Raw genomic sequence first — 24,222 nt, forward strand, 5'->3', positions numbered from 1 at the left:
TTGCATGGAACAAGAAGAGGGCCTGATACAGGCCATCAAACAATTTCTGCCCCTGAAACCTTAAAATCTAAAAGGAGTAATAGAGGAGGACTGGGAAGAGGAGAACATCACCTGCCCAAGAGAGACACCTCATTAAGCATCACCCTGGGGACCCACTGGAGGAGGAGGAGGCCCCAGACTGCAGCCAGGGGGGTTATAATGCCCGGCCACCTTCATCCACCTGCCTGCAGCACGTAAAAGCATATAGGTACTAATAACACAGCTATTTCCTGCATAAAAGAAAGCTCCTTTTTTATGAACAAAATATTTGGAGTACACTTGACAGGATAAAAAACTGATAATTACAGTAATATGTAGCACGGAGTAGGGCTAATGAGGACCATCTCTTCTTGAGGAGAAATGAAATAGAGGGTCATTCATTTACGAGAATTGTTTTTTCATCTTACTGCTGTTTTCTTCAATTCCCTGTGCTGTTTCTCACACTGCCTGGCACATGCTGGGCTCCCATCAGCTCCCTCTTCAGCAACTTTTTTGAGTGTTTCGTTACAGTAGATTTTGAGGCTTCCTCCATGCTCCAAATGGTAACTAAGAGGCTTTGATTTTTCATTTAAAAAGCACAGTAATGAAAAATGTATTTACTTTTACTTAAGAAGACACCTTGTGTAGTTGCCATTCTTCGATGAACTGCATCAGGACAAGAGGTGACTTTTTAGGCTAAAGCATGTATTTAGTATAGATTACTTTAATAAAAACACACTCCTCTCCTGAATATTTCTATGGATTATGTTTGAAGGCATCTTATGACTAGCACTTTAACTTCCAAAAGTCTTTCTATTAACAGGATTATTTTGTGTTATTTTAGTCAAAGCTTTACTGCTACACTAGAAAAGATTCATTTACACAACCAGATGCCTTGGGATGGAAACAGAGATGCCCTGGGAGGATAGGAGGGCTGTGCTCCTCTGTTTAAAAACACAAATCTTATTAAAAAATCAGAATCTTGTACTTAAGCTATAGACCTCAAACACACCGATGCTAATTGGACTGTGTGTACAAATCACTCAAGTCACCATAATGATTTTGTGTAGAATCCTCTAGATTACGTATTGAGCTGTGCATTTTAGTTTTTAAAAATCTTTACGAGATAAAAGGATTTTTACTACACACATAAAACTGAACAGAACAAATGGGTAATATTCACAAAGCGTGCTCACTTGCAGAACACGGGTTGGAATGGAATTTGATCCTAAAACTGAGCAATTTCGAGTTCATTTGGATATTCTGCAGGATGATGCACGCACAATACTTTTGTATATATTCAGTAGATTCAACCAGTATCAGTCCTAGCTTATCATATTTATCAAGTCACGTCACACCCGCTATTCTTCTTTGGGATTTCAGCTGAAGTAAATTCTCAGCCTAGTCCAACGACAAAGACAAAAGGGGTGTCGCCAACCAATCTGCCACCAATAGGAGAATGGGATGCTATCACTTTTGACTTGATTTTTAACAGTTCAAGACAGGGGTAAAGCCTTTGCAGTAATCACTTTTAAGAAGAAACGGATGTAACTGTGTTTCTGTGCATCGGAGGTCCTGAAATAATCTTTCACCTGGTATTTTGCAAAATACAGAACTAAACTGAGGTCAACAAAAGGCAGCCAGGACACTGCAAACTCTTTGGTGATGGCAGCAGCCCAGCTCCTGAATGAAACCTGTGCACCTCCAGAGACAAGGCAGTGCCGTTCTCAATCCAGCCTCCCCTGCCCAGGGGGCTGCGTGTCCTGGCTGGGGACAGAAGATGATGCAGGGGAAGGATCACACCATCCTGCTTCTCACACCTTGTCTCTCTGCTGTTAAATTCAGCCCCAGAGAGGTCAAGAAGCAGCGCGGACTTTCGTCTGCCCCAGGTGCTGCTATTCTGATGTTCTTACATTAAATCTCTTGCAATACCAAGTCCCGCAGTGACATATGTAAGATTGTGAAGTCTTACTAATTCCTTTTCTTGTTAAAAATGTCAAGATATTGTTGAACATTTTCTTCTGCTCCTCCTCCTCTCCAATTTTGCTTCTTAAGGTGCTAAGGCAGGAGTTGCACTGCACCTTTGCAAGCTCTGCATACTAATGCGAGCAGGTATTACTTGTTGTGCTGTTTTATCATGGAAATCTTTTCTCTGCTGTCATTTGCAGCCCGCCAAAGGCAATCATAATTTCACAATGAAGACATGTATAATTGAGGTCATTATAGGGAGCAACCTGGAATGAGCATCTATGGAGAAAAAATCATTGATTTAGCGTGGCGTAGAGATAATTTACATAGTAAATGTCGGTTGCCTGCCTGCCTTTGCTCTTGCTATACTATACAGAAAAAGATTTCTTTTTTTTTTTTAAGTGCTTCATATCATTAATTAGATCTTTTCACTTAAATCTAAAGAAAATATATTTTTAATACATTGTTACCACCTTTAATCGTTGTTACATTTGTTCACAGATGTCCTGTCCTGCTAAAACAGAATATGGAACAAATGACTTTACTGCTTAGACTTTGCTGAGGGGACAAGGAAATCATTTTTTAATGCTATAACTAGCTGTTAGGTGGTATACAAAGCACCGAAAAATAGCACTGTTTGAAGCAATGGATGAGAGGACTTACTCCAAAGAAAGTCTCAATCACAGATTCTCACCCCCAAATTTACTCTCCTGAGCAGAGACCTTCTGCTTGTGAACTGAAGCACGGACAGTGCAGCCCTAAATACATCGTGTTTCTCCAGCAGTGGTACAAGTCAGGATTGATTTAATGGCATGCAAACTTTTGCCTCCCCTCAATTCCCCAAGTCCTGGAGCTGTGTTTAGGCGTTGCATTGCATTAGTAATTCTGTTTATTGTCTTGTGGCCCAACATTGCAGCATGAAGGTCAATGGTGATTTTAGCATTTGTTTCAATAGGTAGAAGTCTTCTCTGTCTGAATACATTCTCAGGTGAGGAGCTGACTGAATCAAGAAAATCAAAACAATCAATGGATAAGAGGATAAAACATGATAAACCTTTAATAATTATTTTTTCCTCCAACAACTTTGATGAGAAGTGTTTGGCTTGCATAGAGAAGGGAGATCAATTTTAGACTTTCTTAAAACTGAGCTAATTGCAGCTAATGGATTTTAAAATGTGTTGCATGGGGGATGCATTATAAACACACAGCTGTACACAAGATTTATCCAGCCAAAAAAGACTCCATCTCGTGGTGATACTGTTTGGGGTGGGATGTGGTCATCTAATTAGTCACTGCAGAAATTAAGGGCAGTTCACAGTGGGTCTGAATCTGGAAAGCACTGCATAACACACTTATAAATTACTCATATTAGCATCACTGATTTAGTTTCTACCCCAGTCCATAGACTGAAGAAACGAATTAATAAAACCGTCACCACACAAATCAGCCTGGGTTCGCGTGCCTGTGCAAACCCATCACACCGGCTGTTCTCAGGACTAGCTCCGGAAGAAATGTTGCCATGTTAACACAGTTTGCTGGTTATTAAGGTTTGACAAGCCAGTCTTCTCCAGCAGTATTTACGGTCTTCTCACCTGTCCACAGCCAGTGAAGAATTATCCATCGCTCAACCCCAGAAGAGAACTCCATTTTCTGAACACCAGCCTTGAGTTACAGGAAAGCCAGTCACGCTACTAAAATGTTTATGTTATTAATTAACAACATTAGAGCTCTTAATGAACGCGATTAAAGTTGTTCACAATTAATTAACCCAGAGAATTCCTACAGCTCCCACATTAGCTCAGAGCAGGTGATGGGGATGAGTCTTGGCTTTATAACCTGTGGGAAGCAGCCCTGGGAGCTGGCTCTGCCTCTGGTGTGAGCCCTGCTGCCCTGCCATGGGATGCTTCAAGAGTTTGCTTTCCCAGGAAAAGAGGTACCACAATGCAGCGTTCCTCTAAGGCTTATAAGCTTAATTAATGTGAATGATAAAATGATTCCCAAAGCTAAGTAGAAATGTTCATACCTCAGCTTTATTTTGTAAGTGTAATAATTCAAGTTCTTAATGTAATTTATAAATCCTCAGGACCTTGGGCATGCTACTTCAGGAAGTATTTTATTGTACATTCTCCACTAAATTAGTAATGCTGTTTTCTAAGCCATAAAAAGGCATAATTATATTGCTTGCAGTATGAAAGAATTCAGTACTTTGAGCCCTCTTCTGTCATTACTCATGAAGGCCACAGGCTAGGACTCCCTGAGGCAGGTCCCAACCTGGCAGTGAAAGCCTAAAACCTGCCTTGTTACAGAACTCAGCATAAATACATGCAAATCTTCAGCTGTCTCCACCCCTGGTGCTGGAGGACAAGACCCTGTCGCACATCCCTGTCAAGGCTGGACAACTCTTCTAGCCTGTGCAAGTATGAACCAGTGAAGGGTGAGCTGTGTTCCCAGTTGTTGCAGTCCAGAGATACCAAGGGTGTTTCTTGCCCAGCCCCTTGAGGAGGAATTCAGACCATTCCTTCAAACCGTCATGCATATTTAAAAAATAAAAATAAAAAAAAACAGCTTTAAGATACGAATTTGTATCAAGCACATTAGCAGCGCTAGCAAGCTTGCAAAAAATCCTTCTTACTGACTTCGAACCAAACAGTTTCTTCGTGTGCTGTACTCAAAAGATCAAATTCTTTTCTTTCTAAAGAAAAGAAACAACACACTTCCCACTGTAAAATCCCATCCCTGCCCTCCTGTTGCTAATCAGGGAACATTCAGTTTGTGCAGAAAGGGATAATTCATTCATTCTTGAAAGTACATGAATAAATATAAGTTGTTCAGTGCTTAATTATCTAATCTCCTGAGGGTGATAAGTGATAGATTCATTATGTAAATAGGCATAAGTAGTCTATTTTAGAGAATAGTTTACATAAATGCATTTGTTTTTATTTTAAATTCCTATTTCCCACAGATTGAGAGCAATGTTGATATGATTAATTTTTGATAAAATATTCCCGTGTTGTGTCAACAATGTCCTGCCTACACTGTAACAGCCATGCATTTTCCCAGTCAATTTATTAATTTGAAAAGCAAAATTGCTAATGGTCTAATAGGCTCTCATAATTACTTCTGGTAGTCATGACTGTTAAACACTTGACTCAAAAGATTTGCTTATCTTTTTAAGAAGAGTCAAAAATACACAAGAGTTTCCTGCTCTACCTCGCTCCAAATAACTACTGGGGAGAAGTATTAAAACTTTCCACTGAACGCACAGGAAAAAAGAGCATTATGGTTCGGGGATGGGGAGGAGTTTCAGCTGCTCTCTGTAGTTTTGCACTCTCTACTCTACCTTTCTGGAATTGAAAGAAACAATTAGTAGCATCAGTGGTTTCACCACCATGGAAGCAATATCTGTTTTTTTTTTTCTTTTTCTTTTAAAGTATCAGCATTTTTAGGAGCTTAAAAGTTTTTTCCAGTTCTTGATAGATTTCTTAGACTCAAAATGGGGAATTTTTTAAAATGGGCAGGTTATTTCAAACCAATGCTGCTTTTTAGAGCAGCCACTATCTGTATTTAAAGTACGGTGTTAAAGAGGACCAAAAACATATGAAACTACTAAACTTTCTTTTTTTGAACTTCTATAAGTTACAGTAGCTGAACTGATTTATACCTGATTTAAGGCAGAAAAAGATAGCTTCTGGTAGAGGATATGGCATGCCAAGTTTCTCCCTGGAGTGAATTTTTATGGCTGCTCTATAAACCCCCAGGGTTTATCATGGAAATGCTGTCAGACCATTAAGTACAGCATGACTTGTGGGAACCACTGTAATGTGTACGTAAATTACTTTGAAAATAGAGACGAGTCAGGCCACAGGGTATTTGGGGTTCAAGAAGCATTCGCACGTAGTTTAAAACCACCGAGACATCAGAAATGGCTGCAGTGAGCAGCTCCAATCTTGTACTCTCCATTCATTTCACTTTGAGTTTGGGGCCAGCAATATGCAATGAATGTGATAAACTGAAAAATGCATGAACCAGGAAACAAGGAGCCCAGAAAAAAGGCTCATACTTCTTCTAAGCCCTAGATAAAGGGTTTCTAAAAAAAATCCCAAGCATTTAAAATGAGGTGTATTTATTTCTTTCATATTCCCATATTTACTGCGTTCATAAACAACCAAATCAGCGATACCACACATCTCAAGTTGTAAATAAGCATTAGTAATATTTTGCATGGTGCTTTCATTGCTCTTTGTATGGATGACTGCAAATTTAGCTGTGGTGATTATATGGATTTTGTATCTTTTCTGACTGCAGCTACGCTCAGGATACTTAAGAAATGCAAGGACTCTGCTCTTCCAGGCTTACGCCATCCCAACTTGAGCTATTTCATCCCTCTTCTTCAGCTTCCACCCCAGCCATTGCCCGTTTGGGTTCTGCCTCATTAAAGTCAGAGTTCAGTCTCTCCCCAGGGCTTCTGGTGATTTTCCTCGCAAACAGCTTCCTGGCTCCCAGGCCAGCAGTATAAAACCTGAGCACATTTCATTCCCTAAATAAATTAGGGTTACATAAGTAGGGAGAAAACAACGCAATCAAAAGTGAGTGATGAGAAGGCAGAGCCAGCTATTTCTGCCACGCGCTCCGGGTGGACGAGGGACTTGCCTCGTGATATATGGAAATGCTACCCCCAGGCTGCAGAGCAGAATCAGTGACATGGAGACTCAGCTGCTCCGGGCTGAGCTGAACGTGGGTCTTGAGGAAGCATTTCTCCATGTTGTAGTGTTGGCGTTGGCAGTCCCAACTTGGAGGGTGAGGCTCCAGACTGATTTGACGTGTACTGCAGCGATATATAGCTCTGGAGCTGGCAGGAATGGTGCAAATGTGGCTGTGAGGATCTTCCACCATCTCCCTGCCCATCTTCCCAGGGATATGGTAATTCCCCCTGGGGCTCGGGTGTTTTCACCAGAACCCTGTGCAAAAAACCAGCTTCTGCCTTCCTCCTGCATCCTGCACTCTCCTTCGCCCCTGCAGAAAGCTGCTTGGCGGCCACGAAAGCAGATGGCAGCACTGTGTAGAAAGCCAGGCTGGGGGAATGGGGCCCTTCCAGTTCTGAATGTCTACTTTGGCTGAGCTAGTTCCTTATTTCTGCGTTAAGGAGGTGTTTTCCTTACGTGCTAAATGCGACTGGGGAGCTCCTTGCTGCTGCAAGGCTCCTTGTTGGCTCTGCGGCTCCGGTGAAATGGTTGCAGAGCACTGGGAGGGCTCAGCCCGGCCAAGCAAGGGTACGGCAAGGTTGTGCTGCAGCAGCGCTCACCCAGATAGCATCTTGTATTTTAAAAATACATCGGTTGATAAAAACTTCTGCATCAGCGCTCTCATAAATGTCCTTCCCATATTGCAAACACAAAGTTTAGGAGAAAGTCAGAAATGTGAAGACGGAACAGCAGTAATTCGGAAAGAAGCAGGTAATTAAATAACATTCCCTTCTGGTGAGGAGGGTGAATGAAACCAAAGAGCAAAGACCAGCACCTGAAGAAAATCCCCTGATTCATGTTATCAGCACATCTTCTGTTGTGGGCAGGTTTTCTCTCTGTTAAGCCTTTCCAAGCCAAATCCCCTGCAGTTCAGAGGCTTTTAACAACCGTGTGGAAAAGGCCGGGCCATTCACCGGCACTCCTGCATGAGGCCCGGCGGGCAGCGGGGACTTTCTACACAATTTTGAATCAGCATTTCAAAGCTCGGCGTTTCCGTGGGTTTAGTCTCCACAGGGAATTGCAGGACGGGCAACAAAAGGCCGAGAAGGGACCAGCGGGGAAGTGGTAAGTACAGGCTTCCCGCGGCTTCTGTGGCTGAGTGGAAACCTCTGCAGAGAGCTTCAGAGGTGGGGACGAGAGTGGAAAACAGAGTCCTTGCCCAGAAAGAGAGTGGCCCCTGCTCTGCCTCAGTTTCCCCCATGGAACAACCCTCTCCAGGCCACCCTACAACTAACCCATTTGAAAAGGCTTCTCCACAACCAGGGCGATAGAAGCCATACAAACACCCGCAAACATGTCGTGTCTGTGGACTTCTCATTGAAAATCCTCAGAGGTTCACAGATAAAATCCACACATAAGACTGAAATTTAATTACACAAAAGTACTTTGAAGCGGAGATTTGCAGCAACTGCTGTGAGAAACCTAAATTCCAGTAACACAAGAATGATAAATGCTGTATCATTGAAAGTAACAGGAAAAACAAATCATCTAAGCTATCATATTAAAAGGTATATTGAAAAGCAAGATATGCCAGCAAAACCCAAGTGTGGCCAGTCATTCTTTGCGTACCGACCAACATTATCATCTCGAAACTTTTAAATCTTCAAAGCAAGATGATTTATGGCAGCTGTTCCTTATTGCTCAGGCTTGTAAGTGCTGTGGCACCAGAGCAGCCGGGCTGCAAGGGGAACGCGGACGGGCGGCATCGCTGGGGCTGCGCCGTGGGGCCGGGCCCTTCTCAGCCCTGTCAGCGCACGCTGCTTTAGAGCGGATGGGGCTTATTTAGAAAGCAGCTATTCGATATTTTGTTATCTTATATCCCCAACCTTATTTTCAACTATTCATCCTTTGCTCTGACAGCTGAAACGATTTGTTTCTCCATGGAGTTTTCCATAACACCCTGCACTGTTAAATCCGCTTCAGAAACGCTCGTGAGCACCTCTGGTGTGTTTGAGCCACTGGGCCTGCTCCTGTCCCTTCCCCGCTGACCACGGCAGCCTGAGGTAAATGCGGTTTTAGTCATCTGTTCCAAACTGGTGGTATATAAAAGAATGGGCACGTTTCCATTCCTCCTTCCTATTTTTGAGTTGTTCCCTTCTCAGCTTCTACCAGCTGTGTCTCATGGTCTCTGTACATGCTGTGAAGCGGCTCTGTGCTACCAAATGCCTCCTCCCTGTACAGGTGGGACCACCACACAGAGGCTTCCTTTGTAGTCCCTGAATACCATCTTGGATATCACCATTTTGGTGCCAGTTGTTAAATACTGACCTTCTAGGCTGCTTGCAGCAGGTACATGCCTTCTTTACATATAATGGTCACCAACTTGAATCAGCTCGATAAACATTTGAGGAATGCACGTTGCGTTATATATAATGAATTACTTCTGGTTAAGTCTCTAACATAAATACAAACACAATCATTAAACATATGTATCATTTACAGCAGCTCAGAAGAAACTGAGTGGACCAAGTGAAAGCTTGTTTAATGCTAAATTATTTGCCAGCATAGCAGCCATATGCCAAGTGCCACAAATAACAATATTCATCACATCAAGTGTCTGGGGATACTTTCTTTTAAGATCTTTAGCACAGCGCTCATCACGAATGTTATCAACCAGATGCTCTGTTTTTCCAAGACACAATTCACTCCTAATGTGAAGAAAAAACAAAACCACTTGGAGTGTGTTTTGTCCCTGAAAGATGGCAGCACAACTGCGACGGGCTCAGCCAGTGGATCTGCCCATTGCTTGAAAGGCTAGGTTGTACTCATTTCTAGGGAACAAATCTTAGCAACGTAGTGACTTGAACTATTAATACGGAGTTACTGACTGAATTGGGATGGTTTGTTTGCACCTGGCCTGCCCGGGAAGGGCTCATCCTGACACTCAGATTGCAAACCCATGTGCTGCTGCTTACAAAACACATAAACACCATCTTTTCCATCACACTGTGCACACAGGTACATGCAGACCTTGACCTCTCTGCACAGTGGCTAGGTTGCCGTGTTAGAGCCTTAAAGCAAGCAACAGAAAACCCTTAAGGATGAGGTCTTGGCCGGCAGTGGGGAAATGCAATCACAGAAGTGGTTAAAGCAGTGTCCTTCTTTTAGCCATTTTTTCCCTGAGCAGTAGCCTTCCTTGCCAGTTCTAACCAGAGCTTTCTGCCCCCCTATTTTATGTAGCTATGCAGAGACACGGAAACAACATGTGAAATACGTTCATTCACTCACCAAAGATCAGATACAAATAAGTACATCATAAAAAGCCACTATCTCGTGCAGAACATCAGCACTGATTGCTCAATTGCTTTTGCTAGTATCTTATCTAAATAATAGTTCCTTAATAGGAAAATCTCAGAACACAATGTGTAAGTGTAGCTATTGCTCACGACGGTAAAGTAAAAATTAAAAATTTCCAACATAAAACTTGCAGCCAGTATGAGTATTAACGAGATCTGTGGTTGGTTTGTACATGTCAGTATGTATTACCTGTTGTGTACACTATGGCTTTGATAATGAAATGATTTTCACAAACATAACATGACATTCATTCACTAAGATATAACACATACCTGCAGGGCATTTGGTGAAAAGCTTTCTGCAGTACTTTAATTGATGTATAGTCCTTTGTGGCTTATATTCATTCAAAGCCATCTCAATCCTACATTGTTAATTGGCTCAACTATGTTATTATTAATTTGGGTAAACAATTAATGTTAATTTACAGAGCTATCAGTCAGTTAGTCCTAATGCTGTTGCAGCAGTAGACTTGATGTCTGACATGGTTTGGTTTGGATTTGACACATACTAGTGAGACACAGCATACCAAAAGGGCCTGGCCACGATCAGGAATTCCTGGTGCAAAGCTTTGTTCAAACATGAACTAAAAACAGCTTATGCCCTAGAGAGCTGCAATGGAAATAAGCAATAATGACAGGAGACAGCACGGGAAACCAAGGCATGCTTAAACAAAATGACTCGTGTCAAGCACTGCCAGACTCCACACTTATGGGCAATACTGCCCAAACCCCCCAAAACATCGTAAATTACTGATGTGAAGGATTGTTTCTCTGTTATCCCTGAATGCTGGTTTCTGATGCTTGCACTACGGTGCACTACAAGCACTTGGGATTTCTCTGGCTCTGGCAAGTCCCCAGCTCCATGAGTGAGTGTTTCTGGCAGTCATTAATCCTAGGTGGAAGGGATTTAACAAGCATTAGCTAAATTATCCTGTTTGAGCCAGGTGACATGAATGCTCTTTCATTTGTCTTACAGTTATGCTTCGGTCTTTTGCCAAACCTCTAATTTCTGTCTTTTCTACAATTTTTCCTTTCCCTTCACTGAGGCTACATCAAGCAACGCAGCAAAATGCCAACACTGGTGGAACTGTGAGGACTGGCTCTGATACTATAAAAAGGGCATCCCACAAGTGAAAATCAGGGCATCATAGAATGACGTGTGTTGGAAGGGACCATTAAAGATTATCTAGTCCAATATCCCTGCCACGGGCGGGGACATCTTTCACTAGATCAGGTTGCTCAAAATGCCTCCAGCTAGTGCCAAAGTCAGAAGATGCTCCTCTTTTAGTCCAGGTCAGATGAAAGAGAAACAGCAATTGTCCACCCCCTTTTTAAGACGCCACAAGCAAGGCAAACCTCATCTCTCAGCACCATCAACATGAACTTTTCAGTAAAACCTCTTCAGACCCGCTGCAGAGCAGTGGTTGGTCGGCCCACTGCGAGGGCTGTGGGCAATGCTGGATGAACCTCGCTGGATAGGTGGGAGCAGAGGTGCAGGTCAGGCCCTCTGAAATGATCCCTGCTCTTCTGCCTTTGGCTGTCCTCCTGCTGCAAGTCTCTAACTGTCCCAGGGTGCGAACCAAGGACTGACGTGCACAAGCACCCTCGTTCTTTGCCCCAAATTAAAGCGCGTCTATGCCTGTAATTTTAACCCCCACCCTCCGAAGCCATAGCGATTTCATTATACTTCATGCACTGCAAATCATTAACTCTCAGTATAAATCAAGAACCATGCTTATTTAAGAAACGTCAAGGATGAAGTACTGAAGTCAGGGACATATTGTGAAAAAAGGCTCTTAATGATTCAGAGTAATATATTTCAGATGTTAGAGCAAACAAAGCATTCATAAACCACTGCAGAACTGCTCCTTTCAAACTGAATGGAGCCTTTATTCCCAAGCTACAGATAATAGTGATTGAAGGAAGGAGAAAAGCCAAGGACATTAAACCAGGTAAATCAGTGCTCCCCAATATTTCCAAGCAAGGCAGCACAGAAATATTTCATGTTGATCTCCTCTAATACCTTCCACTGCCTGCTGCAGTGTGGAAACTTGCTTAAACTATTTTTTTCTAGCTTCTTCACTTAGCAGTACCTGAGGGTAGGAAGTGCTCATCAAAATTTATACCACACATTTAAGGAAAAGGCATGCATATCTCCTGTAGGGTTACAAAGGTTGGGAGGTAAAAGTCGCGAGATCCCTTCTTCCTAGTGTCCCGTTAATATATGGCTCACGGGCTCCGCACAGCAGCCGTGTACGTCCTTGGCTTTGCATGTCCCTGAACACCACCCCGGGGAGGACCTCGGCTCTCACTCCTGCCAGAGCACTGCTAGTGCACCAGAGGAACATCTGGCATGGGGTGGTCTCTTGTGAGCACAGTCTCGGGAAGATTTTGGGTCTGAAGTGTCCTCCCGCCAGGACTGCGAGGACCATATTACCGAGGCTTACAGTTTGCTGCAGCTTGCGGTGGGAGATCCAAACCTGCACTTATTCTTGAGGCATGAAATGCAGCAAACGTCCCAGATCTCAAAAGGGTATTAACGACTGAAGAGGATGTGAGCGGTTTATGTAGGATGACTAATACAGAATGGGAGACACTGGCATTTGGCCAGGGAGTCAAGGTTGACAACAACCCTTCTATTACAAAAAAAAAATGATGTGGGTGAATCTGAAATGACTACAGATGGTCAGGTGTTGATTTTGCATGTCCTTTGAAAGACAGTACTGTCAGCAAAACAGTGCCTTCTAACCAAATTTTGAAGTGCAATACTCTGTCAGCAGGAAGAGTGTTGGCTCTTTAACTGACTCATCAAAACAATGTTCTTTTAGTTTCCTCTAGTGACTTTCCATTCAAGTACTGCTCTGCTGCTGGTTCTCCGGGACAAGAATAGCTGCACAATTCAAGATCTTTTTTTTTTTGCTTTTTTCCTATTTTTTTTTCTCCCCAACAATATTCCTCTATGGAAAGAATGTAAAAAAAACCTTTGCCTTACAGATGGTGAGCTGAAGCAGAGGTTATTTAGCTGCAGTTACACAGCCTATCTGAACCAGAACCAGACACACGCCTTATTTCCCAAGGTTACTCCTCCAGCCTCTCCGAGATTACTTTATAATCCCATTATGGGTGGAATTGCTACGTACACACAGCTCCCTTCTTGGAGTGCTCTTCTTAAAATGTGAGCAAGGTTTGAGTCTGCAGTGGATGTTATGTCCTGTTTTAACCTTGGCTTATGCAAAAGTTTTCAGAAGGGCGGAAGGGGGACCATTAATAATTAACCATTGCACCTGAAAAAACGGCCTCAGAGGCAACCGGGGGCTGGACTCAAATATGTGACCACTGAACTGATAGCCTGGCACCACAAGAAATGTCCTCAGAAGACTTTCTGCATCCTCATGCTGTTATTTCACACTGTAAGTCAGCATTGCTGGAGTATTTTGATCTTTGCTTGGCCTTCACATGCGCTCTGAAGCCCCGTGCCACCTGCCTTCCCAAGAGCGAGGCAGGGCGTGCTACCCCGTGGCAATGGGGAAAATAACTCTCCTCCTCAGCTGTGCTAGCACCTTCCTTGCCTATCTTATCCACTTCAGCCAAAGCTTTTCTTCACCCCCCATTTGTGATGGAGATGACACAGGGCCCTACAGGCCAGGCGCTTCCTGCTCATCTCCTCCCAGGCTCCCCCAGCCTCATCAGCCCGATGTCACTGTCACATTTATCACGGGGAGACGCACGCAAACAGAAAACACAATGGGCTAACTCATTTATTTCCACTTGTTATTGATAACCTTTCATGACTTTCATAACTCTGCCTCGCTCCAGCACTCATGAGTTATGAGGTCATCTGTAACTCAGGGAAATAAATGAAGTTTCCCATCAGTCTATTGTATATGCCCATTTATTACCTTTTTATTACCAACCTTTAAAGTTTTATCCCCTAGTATCTTGTTTTACAGTGGCATAACATTCAGATGCAGGCATGTATATGAATCAGGCCAAAACAGTTCACTTCGGTTGGGTTTCACCGGAGGAAGAGTGATGCTCATCCACAGGCACCAGCACCGTTTTTTTCTGAGCCTTCAGACCCTGTTCGAGCCTCCACAACCAAACTGTGCCCGTGCTCAGGATCATCTGTTTGTACTAACCGAGGCTCAGTGTTTTCTTCTGCCTAATTCATGCTAAGATTATTTCTGGAACAAGGTTTGCCATAGAAATGAGAAGCCATATCACACAAATCGTTAGTTTGAAGGTTTAGAGAAGGTGTTTGAGGGCTGGCTGCTGAAGGATGGGATGGCTGCACAGAGCTGCGTGCAACAGGCTGAATAACGATCCTTTAAAAAGCTCCAGCTGCAGCATTTCTGTGTGAGCGCAGAGCTTCTTAACAGAATCATTTTTGTCTTTGACCTGTCAGTAAAATGCCAGAAGAATAAATCAGAAGGTACAGTAATCCTCAAGGTAATGCTTAGTTTCTTTGGCTGTATTTGCCTCAGGAGCTCCTGCGCGCCCGAAGCTTTAATGACCGCTTTTGCAGGACACAGCAGCCTATTCGTACGCCTCCACGGCCACGCCACGACTCCCCTGGGGTCCCCGGCTTCACAAACCACGAAACGAACCACAGCCAGTGCTGGCTGTCACGCACCCTCCTCGGGAGCAGGAGGGAGGAAGGAGGGAATGCATTTGCTAGCTAAGGGCAAGCTCCTTTGAAAATTCTGGGCTACAAATTCCCAAACGGGAGCATTTTGAAGACCGGGCAAGCACAGGAAATCCCTTCTTTGTGCAACAGAAAATCACTAAGGTCCAGCTTCCCTAAGTCTAGTAGCAAAGTAAACCACGAGGAAGGTTAGAGCTGTTTTCCAGAAGTTTTGCATGACACAAGAGATCGCAGTTGCAGAAATCAGCTGCTGATCAGCGTAGACAAGCACAAAATAATTAGCCCATGAGCACAGCACCTACCGAGGGAGCAGCTGCTAATTGCTACAGTCATGTGCAACGCTTAATGGGACATCAACATCGATTTACTAATTTATTTATTTTGACCTGAAACTTTTGAGGCCATCATTTTCAGTAAGAAAATCAAAGCAAAGCTATTACTGCATGAGAAAACAAGCCAAGTGTTGTGACTTCTCTTCCTTACTGTTCCTAGGTGGCTTTTACGAGGAGCAAAGTGTCAGTGCCCTCTGAGACTGATTCTGCAGCCCCAGAACTGGCCCAGGACCTGAGATGTCCAGGGTAGGGCCTAAATAAAGTCCTCACTAACATAAGAGGACAATATCAGGATCACCCATGGAAGCTTTCATGATGTCAAAGGACAGGAGACCTGATAACACTGATATATTGCCATACTTATAAAGAGAGTGCTATAATAAAGAAATATGGGCAGGCTGGAGAACTCGGAGCAACTTCATAAAAGAAAACGAAGAGATCTTCCAAAATGTTTTTTCAGGCACTTAAGTGAAGTCAAGAATACGGAGGGAGCACTGGCTGGTTGCTGAAGAGAAAGCTAGAAAATAAATTGAAAGGGCATGGAAATTGTTTTCTCTGTGGGAATCTGGGCTGAATTCCACAGCTCATGGCACCATTTCCATTGACTTTGTAGAAAGTCAGTTTGCTCAAAAAATATAAATGTTAATGTCCTTCTCTGGAACCAGAGGAAGGTTCCCCCTCCCTGGATGGCAGGGAGGTCCAGGAACAGCAGTTAATGCTGACGGACTCCTTACGTGCAGCTCAGGAGAGGGGACTGGGGACTGTCGGGTCTGGAGATGTGAAGTACATTCAGAATTCAAACCTGGAGGATTTTGTGCTAAACAAGCCACTGCAACAAAGTTATGTTTCACCAACTCATCCTTATGTAATAAATAAAAAATGCACTTATATGATGCATCTGAAAGAATGCTATATGTTATCTGTTAAGACTCCGTGCAGTTCATTCCCTGTTGAACAGATTAGATAAATTAAGGGAAACGCAGGGCTTGTGCCAACCTTGACCCAAGGCTGGGAGCTGATCCTAGAAAAAGAGCAGCAGACCCACACACCCCTTCCTGAGAGGATGCTCAAGCTCCCCTAAATCCGTCCTGGAGAAGGGATACCATGTGCTTAAATACCCACTGCCCCTGGAGCAGAAACGAGGACTGTGACCCTCTGCTCTTCACGTAACATTTTCCCATTGAAAACTGGGCTTGGTTTTATTTGTAACAGGAAAAGCCTTTACTTAGGTATCCCTTTTTTTCCATAATTCTGCCTTGTTTTGTGAACCAGTTTTGTGACCCTTCTCCAGTAACATTTCCCTGCAAGCCCTGCTAAGAGGCTGGGTCTACGGCAGCTGAGCTGCAGAGTGTACAGCCTGCAGAAGACTTTATTGGCAGGAGGGTAGAAGACTTTTACAATCCTTTACAGGTGAATGGGGAAAACTCAATAATGTTCACTATCATTATTGAGTATAGTTATTAGCTTTGAACATTTCCTAAAATAAGCCTGTCATTAAGACAAACGTCTTGTTAATGGTAGGAATTTCCCAGCTGAAGCATTAAAAAAACTGCAGTGCCTGCATCGTTAGCTGCCTCAGAGAGCTTCTCGGCTGTCCTCTGCTCCACGTCACAACGGCCAGTGCCACCTTCTGCTCCTCCTTCTGAGCCACCCCCACCCCGGAGCCTTTCACGCAGCGCTTCCTGCTCTCTGCAAAGCCCTTCGGGGCTCCGTCAGGTGCTGGTCCATCCTTTCTGCATTGCAGAGGAAGGGAGCAGCTACACTAACTCGGGGTGGAGGAGAAGAGTGTGACGAGGCTAGAGGAAAGGCAACCGTGTCATACCCTACAGCATGTGGCACGGAGGATGGCTACCCACTGCGACATACTTGCATCACCTTTCTGAAACCAAAAGCATGTTTTCCATTACAAAATGCAATGAAAGAAAATAAATATTTTATAAGCCTAAGGGATCCTGACAGTTTTTTTTCTCTCCCTCAGTAGAATGAAAGCAGCTTTAGCTCCGTTTCAGAAGTTAATACCGTCAGTATGAGTACACACTGGCCACAGACCCGGTTTCATACCAAGTGGTTCCCAGTACCACTTGTACTGTGGGAACAGTCAATTTTAGGGATAGACTGCAATGATTTAAGTATTTAACTTTTTATGTTCAGAAGTCCTGATTCCTGTCTTCCAAGGTCTGATTTTTAACCTTACCTTGATAATCAAACTTTTGATCGTGACAGAGGTGTCTCTGAGACCCTGCGCTGTTAACAGCACCTGAAGCCAGCAAAAATCATCTTGCACTTGAACTGACCTTGGCAAAGGGACTTCTATTGACATAAGCGAGTTTCCAAGGTTCTTCTCAAAATAATAGAAATACATCTTCCGTAATGTAATTTGAGAACTAGCTACTGGGCTGAGGGCAGTTTTGATTTTATTGATATTAGTTTAGTGAACACTGTATATTGTAAAACTGATAGAGTGGGAAAATGGCTTCAGTAGATATGAAATTTGATGGAGCTGGTAGCTGACTGCAGATGTAAGTATGGGAACTATCACCTAAGGAGGTACTCAGTATTTCATTGGGGATATTTTAATGTTTCATATTCAGAATAACCTAAAACAGTGGCCCTGAAAACAATAAAATATGCTTGTATAAAACTGCCATTTATGTGCAGTTACACTTCATTATCCCTGTAATCTAACATGGTGGCTCAAAAAGGAGAACATGAACATTTTCTGAGTGATTTAGCAGGATGCTTTAATGATGTATTGAAAATGAACATTGACCCTATGTAATAGGTGCTAAACTGACACTCTTAAAGCACTCCATCCGTTTCACTTAGACTGACTATCCTTCTTAAATCATCAGTGTGTCATTTTTATGATGCAGATCCATCTATTGAGACTATAGGACTGTGAAATGTCATAAAAAAAGCAATAAGAAAAAAAAAATTAAGTTGCAGGTGGCGAGTATTAGCATTTCAAAAATGTTCTGTTGCATTACCCTATTATTCCATCTCTGTCAAGGGGCAACAAGATTCGATTCTCACCTTAAAGAGTCGGTGCTGCTGAATGCATTAGCTCAGTGTGCGAGGAAGGCTTGTGCCAGCTGAAGGGCATTTCACAATAACAGCAAAATATATTTAGGACTAAATTTGATAGGACACGAGGGTCAGCCTCCTCCTCAGATGACAAAGCCATGATTGCTTCTTTTCTTCTCTGTTGCGTTCCTTGGCTCCCAGGCTTTTCACAAATTAAAGTGTTGAAACTTTTTGCCCACCAGAGAAGCTGAAATAAAAAGGACGGTGGCAAGGGAGTTAATTGTAACCCTAAAAGGTCAGGGTCTCTGCTTCTCTGCTTGGCAGGGTTCGTCTGAATGTTTATGCAATGCAGCCTGAGGACGTTTTGTTATGGAAAACAGCACCAAAGTGGTTCCCTTCAGCTTATTTCCAACCCTTGAGCTTTACGCTGAAGTGAAATTATAAACCAAGTTAAAACCCCTGAAATCACCGCAGGGCAGAGAAACTTCCTGTGCATGATGTCAAGGATTTTTAGTACTGTTTAAGGGCGTATGTGAGGCTCTAAGTGGAGCTATAATTAAAAATTGTAATTATTCATAATGATTTCCTAGAGAGGAGCAGGCTGGCACTTCAATGGTACGATGCCATCAGATGTTCAGATTTTTGGGGCCTCAAGGATTCAGCCTGGCTCTCACTGAAACCTGCTGCCACCAATGGATTTTTCTACTAAAACATACTTTGGGAGACCATGTATGATTTGATTATGTAGTGAAATAGCTCAGGAAATCTGAACCTGTAGCATCCATTTCTTAGACCCTGGGAAGAAGAGGGAAGAGGATCTTAGCAGCAAGCCTAACCTGCCTGGGTCTGTAGAGGAACAGAAATTCCCCCACAGGACCCCAAAGCCTGATTAAACCACAGTATTATTGTTTTAGGGAGTGCAACAACCCAAACATTTTTAAAGACCCCTAACAGATTTTGATTCTCAGCTCCTAGAGAAAGTAAAAACTAAATCTTTTGAACCCTTTGCAGGTGGTGTAGAAATAATCTCTATGCAGTTTTAAATCCCAGCATGGGACATAGACGCACGGCCACAACAATGGGCATATTTCGAATCTTGTTACTGAAAGCACCTGAGCAATTCTAACCACAGTTTCCAGAAAGCAAATAAAATGGCCCAACTCATTTCAGCAGCTCCTGGCATGGAGCATTGCAGCTCCAATGGTTCAGTTTGGCAAAGGCAGAGGAAGTGGACACAAAATCTCTCTCGGCGCCTGCGACCCACTGCTCTCCCCACAGCACAACCAGCCTCCTGCTGCCCCTTCCAGCTTGGCCCCGTGGTTTAAACACCAGCAGCCTGTCTTCAGGGATTTAAATGTAGGCTTCAAAGCCTGCTGGAGATCAGGGGGCTGTTATTACTGCTTGCAAGGCAATTTATTTTAATTCTTCCTAACTGGCATATGATGATTTTCAAGTTCTCAAATTCGCAGCCTCTGCAGTAGTCTTTCAGATGTCCAAGCGTATGAATGTGTGAACTCGTGTATACACAGATGCACACACAGTTATACATCCCCAAAGCACACTTCAGTATATGCACTTCTATAGACACCCTCCCAAACCCATTTCATTTCCAAACGGAAATGCATAGGAAATACTTCTTCTTTGACAAGCCTGATATTTGTGCAGCAAGTGAATTGGGAATGATTCACCCCTACAGTAAGGAATTTGCAAAACATATTCTGTTTACTATAGCAAACAGGTTAAATTACGGCTGCATTTTATCTTTCCGTTCACAGAAAGCTGGCTTTTTCTTCAGAGGCTTTCATCGAACGGGATTCTGTCTGTACCATTTTCCCCTGTGACTGGTAGCAGGAGCCTTCAGTCAGCACTTTCCTTCCTGGAATAGGTTTTTATTTCAATGGCTTCTGGAGTATGTGTTACTCAGTAATAAATAAGCACTAACCAAGCTGGGATGATTAAAGATCAATTAAGGCATAATAAATTTTATAACAGATAGTGGCAATAGAAGGTGGTTGTGCTGCTCAGCCTGGGGCTGCACCTCTTGGCACTGGCAAAAGCTGAAAGATGGACAATTCCACTGGTTTTCCTCACTCAGCAGAGGCTGATCTGTTCAGATACAGGGTGGAGGGAAAAAGGAAAGGAGGAAGGTGTAGCCTGGGAAGGGGCTGCGATGCATGGTGCTGTGTTAACGGCAGGGTGCTGGTCCAGAGTTTCCAAAGGGATGCAGTTGTGCTCTGTATTCCTGTTGAAGCCAGGCAGGAAGGTCCATTTAAGGACTGAGATATAAAACATTATATATTTTACATTCATTTGACTTTGCAGACTGTTGCATTTCTGCTAACAAACAACCTGCCGAGTTACCTAAGCCAACCCAGGCGCTGCGGGCTGGGCTCCTGCTTTTCCTACCTGTAGCTCTCGCAGCAAGCGCTTCGCCTGCCAGCAATTAACGTGATGGGTGATGGAGCTGTGCGAGTTAGACGGAAGCGTAGGATGGGTCTAATTAAGTGATTCATCAAATCTCCAGGGCAAACAAAAGACATTTCCATCATACTGTTCTAGCATGAGCAGTATTTTGAGTCAAGCCGCTCCCTGTCTACGCGTCCTGCGCTGGTCTTCCCGGCGCTTCGGCAGCGCGCCGAGGACACGTCGCACTGGGTACAAACAAACAGGCTGAACGAAGCCACCAGCACCAGCAGAAAGCCCCTCGCTTGCTCCGATGGATTTTGGCTCCGATGCCAAGTACCCAGTCCCATCCTGGAGGAAATGGGGAACGAACGAAGGTTTTTCCACTCGATCATTACCTATATATTCTGCTGAATGTATGCAAAGTATTTTAGAGCTTATGCTTGCACTTAAGGTAGCCCCCGCCGCTGCTGTTGTGAAAAAAAACATTTAAAGCTGACAAAAACAGCCTTCAAGCACACATCAGAGAGGAACTTTATGGCACCGCAGAGCCAAACAACATCGAATTACCTGCCCCTTTTTGAGAGTCACTGAGACACATATACATTATTTGCCTTTTACTCAGCACTTAGCATTTCCATTGGCTCAGGTTTTAAATATCTTTTAATCATCCTAATATTCTTATTATTGTAATATATTACTGGGATATTAGATTGCGATTCAATTAAAAAATGTCATCTGCAGGTAATTTATTCCATGCTCATTATTAATGGAATACTGTAGCCTGGTTGGCATTTTCATATAGTAATACAACTCACTGTACTCCAGAAAAATATAAATTATATTTTATCCCTTATCAGCCATTGGAAGGCCTGCTTTTGCAAAGACCTCGCTTTGCATTTTCTCGATCCTTTGCTGGGGGGAGAACTAAACATCCTTTTTTTGTCTGTTCTTGTGAAATGCCCACCGGCATTGCTGCGTTGGGTGACGTTCCCTGGCCTCCATCAGTGCGGAAGCAGCGTGACTTGTGGTTGATCCCTCCTTGGTCCACTTGCGTCCGTAAAGACCCCAGAGAATGGCAGCATGTGTAGGCGATAAGAAGGATATTAGGATGATTAAAAGCCATTTAAATATTAAATGCTTAAAACTAGTGCTGGATAGAAGGCCTTCAGCAAGTTATTCCAAGATTTTCAAAAGCATTCTGGGGACACGCTGAGCTCAGGGGCGAAGTCTAAACTGAAGATTGGTGCTTACTAGGGGAAGTCTGCTGATCCGGCCCTGCAACGGCAAGCTGCACCAGCAAATCTGCCGTGTCCACGTGCCATTTATAGGGGCGTAAAATGAGCTTTGCCGCTACAGCTTATACCAGCCCTCGCTGAAACACCTATCCCGGCAAAACACTGATTTGCTGAGCCCAACGCATCTGCAGCAGGGTTATTCCAGGTAAAAACCATGTCAGAAAGCCTTCGCCCCCCGCCCCGACTGACATCGCTCCGACAACGTTTGCAGAGCAGCAGGGCTGGGCAGTGCCCGCAGTGACTCTGCTCTTCAGGGCTGCAAACCAAAGCCCAGCGAGCGCCCAGCCCATCGGGGAAGCTGCAAACCTGGTGCTGTGCCCAGGCACCCATCGCAAGTCCAGGTGCCCCCAAGCGAGGTAGGAGGCTCTCGAGGGGGTGAGGAAAGCGGTGTTTGCAGGCCTGATGTCTTTGGTGGCGTGTCCCAAACCATGCCACCCCCGGCAGAGGATGCCTAGCGGAGCGATGCCCTGCCTCTCCTCCACCAGCGAGGGGCACCGAGGCAAAGCGCAGGCCTGGCTCGCCGCCCGCCCCACCGATCACTTCAGCACAGCCAAGGGTCTATTTGTTAAAGCACGGTCTTGGGTATTTTGTTTGCCTCTGGTTATTTAGGCTGAAATAAATCAACAAACAAATCAAACTCTGCTCCATAAATCTTTGGAAATATTTAAACCGTACTTGCTCCTGTGACTCTTTCTCAGCTGAGCATCACTCAAGTGCTCTGCTCCCTCCTGCGTTCTCGCTCTGGGTCGAGAGAGAGACGCAGGGGAGCCACATCGGGAGGCTACGGTCTGATCCCAGGTAAATGCTCAGCCGGGTGCTGAACATGGAAGGATTTAAAGCATGCATTTTAATGTCCTTCTGAATTGAGGCCAGAAGCTTTTTCCCTGGGTTGTCCCCAAAATAAACGGCCGATCAAACTCCTGCTTTGAACTTACACGCGACTCCCCGACAGCACTGCTGCTCTTTTGAGAAGAGAAAGCTGCGTGCTTCCTCCTGTGCAGGGGCAGCACGGCGAGACACGGCACGGCACAGCACGGCGAGCCTCGCTGCGTGCGCGCAGACACAGAGGGACACCACGGGGCACACCCGCGACGACACGCGGCACGGGGCTGCAGCGAGGCGCACGCCCTTGCTCATGCTCTCACTCACCATAACAAAAATTATCAAGCACAGTTCCTGTGCCCAAATAACTGCACGACCGCCTTGTGCATGGAGGCAGTGCACCGGTCCCGGACTGTCCCTCAGCCCCGCGGGGACGCACGGCTCCGTCCCACGCTCTCCGGGCCCGGGGGGGCCGCTCGCACAGCCTGAGCGACGAGAGGCACGCGCTTACCATTTTGAACTGCTGAAGCACACTTCATGGTAATTTGCATCAGGAATTAAAAAATGCATTTTAATGAGTTTCTTTTAGCTGGCATCTTGCAGGTGTCAAGAGAGAGCCACACGGATTGATCACAAAAGCACTACTTGTGCTGGTGGGGTTTAGATGCGAGGTTAACTAGCCCCCCCTACTGCTGTGGGGACTGGGGGCTGATAGATTTCTCTGCTCTTTCCTAATTAGAGGCAGATAATCACCGTGACAGTGATAAATGTCATTGCACACAGTAAAATTAATATTACAAATATTATTGTGTGGTTTTTACTGCTGTGTCAAAGCCCTTTGAAACAAATTCAAGACTTAGATTACAAAGGAAGGTTTTAAAAAATTTTCTTGTAAAAACCTATACAAAACCCAGACAAGGTCACTTCAAGGCTCAGAGATCTAATTAGCAGACTGCTGCTCAAGCAGAGCATTCCTCCAACTTTCTGGTTATGGCTCCTGCATAGTGTTTAAATCCCAGCAATATATGTAAAGCAGCAATTCAGCATTAATGCCCTGCTGGATATTACAGCTTTGTTTTCATTTAGTTTGCACAAGTGCTGAGAAACCCCAAATCCAGGAATGAATGTTTCAAATTACTTGGTAGGTAAATGAAAGATTTTGGACTTCTTTCTAATTGCACAGCCTTGAAGAAAACAGCACTGTAATAAAAAGGGACCCAAGATCCTGTAGCATGTGAGAATAACGCCGCTGCTGCACCACTGTGCTGGCATTTCACGCCTCAGGGGAAGGATGCGGACACCTCCAGACACTCAACTGACATCAGAGAAAGAAAAACCCTCTCTGTACATACCCTAGGGCACAAAAAGCCAGTCGTAGACTTGTGCAGCCCAAGAAAGACCGGCCAATGTGCAAACCAGGGCAAAATGGAGCAAACTCCAAACTAACAGCAAGGGAATTATCACCCAGGTGAGGCACAGGGTGGGTGGGAAAGGTCGCTGTAGGCAACCCACGATGGTCAAGTAAAGAAGACATCTCAAAATCCTTTCTAGCACATGGAAGACACAGCAGAAAGCGTGGATGTTTTACAGCAGTAAGCTGGCTCCCTACAAGCACACACCCAAACTGACATGGCAGTGACCTGTAACATTTGTTAACTATCTAGCACTAGAACC

The 24,222-nt window shown here is 44.2% G+C and overlaps 1 protein-coding gene across 7 annotated transcripts in view; it reads right to left on the reverse strand.

Annotated features, from left to right (window-relative positions):
* The window catches only part of FSTL4 (follistatin like 4), a 363,109-nt gene that overhangs the window by 41,872 nt on the left and 297,015 nt on the right, over positions 1-24,222 (reverse strand). The window lies entirely within an intron of this gene.

Source organism: Anser brachyrhynchus (genome assembly GCF_964034855.1).
Source record: "Anser brachyrhynchus genome assembly, chromosome: 14".
Taxonomy (NCBI): Eukaryota; Metazoa; Chordata; class Aves; order Anseriformes; family Anatidae; genus Anser; species Anser brachyrhynchus.